The sequence below is a fragment of the Convolutriloba macropyga genome, unplaced genomic scaffold (genome assembly GCF_964194025.1).
Source record: "Convolutriloba macropyga unplaced genomic scaffold, txConMacr16.3 SCAFFOLD_4838, whole genome shotgun sequence".
Taxonomy (NCBI): domain Eukaryota; kingdom Metazoa; phylum Xenacoelomorpha; order Acoela; family Convolutidae; genus Convolutriloba; species Convolutriloba macropyga.
Window position 1 is genome coordinate 14,447 of NW_027451822.1, and position 1,604 is coordinate 16,050.

The 1,604-nt window shown below is 40.9% G+C and overlaps 1 pseudogene; it reads left to right on the forward strand.

Moving 5' to 3' along the window:
• The first annotated feature begins 1,147 nt into the window (after positions 1-1,147).
• LOC142356971 (5.8S ribosomal RNA) lies at positions 1,148-1,299 on the forward strand (annotated as a pseudogene).
• The last annotated feature ends 305 nt before the right edge of the window (positions 1,300-1,604 follow it).

Here is a 1,604-nt window from a genome sequence, read left to right on the forward strand (position 1 = left end):
AAGTTTATATCGAGTATTATGTTGACATTAGTAGGCCCTGGCCGAAAGCGCAGCATGTGAAAGGTATAGATAAAAGTTATCGTTGCAGTCAGTACTGTGTAGTTACTAGTAGCTGGATTTAAGCTCGAAATGAGACACTGTTGGTGAAACTTCATCATGAGAACGTCACAAGCTGATCACGCTCCATGATATGACTAGTATTATGTTGCTTCTAGTAGGCTAAGCGCAAGCCGAACACATCAACATGTGAAAGTCGTAGAATTTTGCGATCAAATTGTGGCTAGTACTGTGATGTTACTAGTAACCTTGTGTTACGTCATATGGCCAAGAGAGCATTTGAAGGCGAAACTTCTGCATGGGGAAGCTGCATCATGAACAAAAGTTTATATCGAGTATTATGTTGACGTTAGTAGGCCCTGGCCGAAAGCGCAGCATGTGAAAGGTATAGATAAAAGTTAGCGTTGCAGTCAGTACTGTGTAGTTACTAGTAGCTGGATTTAAGCTCGAAATGAGACACTGTTGGTGAAACTTCATCATGAGAACGTCACAAGCTGATCACGCTCTATGATATGACTAGTATTATGTTGCTTCTAGTAGGCTAAGCGCAAGCCGAAACATCAACATGTGAAAGTCGTAGAATTTTGCAATCAAACTGTGGCTAGTACTGTGATGTTACTAGTAACCTTTTCTTACGTCATATGGCCAAGAGAGCATTTGAAGGCGAAACTTCTGCATGGGGAAGCTGCATCATGAACAAAAGTTTATATCGAGTATTATGTTGACGTTAGTAGGCCCTGGCCGAAAGCGCAGCATGTGAAAGGTATAGATAAAAGTTATCGTTGCAGTCAGTACTGTGTAGTTACTAGTAGCTGGATTTAAGCTCGAAGTGAGACACTGTTGGTGAAACTTCATCATGAGAACGTCACAAGCTGATCACGCTCTATGATATGACTAGTATTATGTTGCTTATAGTAGGCTAAGCGCAAGCCGAAACATCAACATGTGAAAGTCGTAGAATTTTGCGATCAAACTGTGGCTAGTACTTTGATGATGCTTGTAGCCAACCGAATTGGTTGAAAAGCCCAATAAGTAAGCTAACTTGGGAGAGCTTGTTGGAAACCAAATGCTACTAGATTGGTCCAAATACATCCTTCAACAGGGGATCACTTGGCTCGCTTTACGAAGAGGAGCACAGCTATATGTGTTAATTCGGTATGAATCGCAAGATTTGTTTACCGACCTCTCTAACGCAAAAGGCGGTCTCGGCTTCGGCTGTTGACTGCGTCCGATTCAGGGTTATATAACTCTCGATTGAACACATTGATGTTCTATTGTTGGTGCTTCCAATAAAATTGGAACACTTAAAGCAGAACCGATTCAAATAATAGCATTCTGATCAATGATTGCATTCCTTGATCAAGAACTGCTGGAGTCATTGTGATGGCGAATTTTCTTCATAAGAAAATTGCAAAGAGACGGAACTTAATGAGACTAGTATTATGTTGTTTCTAGTAAGCGGAAGCTGAAACAGCAACATGTGAAAATCAAGTTTTGTTCAATGATCTCGAGGCGATAAGTACTATGAAGCAACTAGTAGCCTAAGC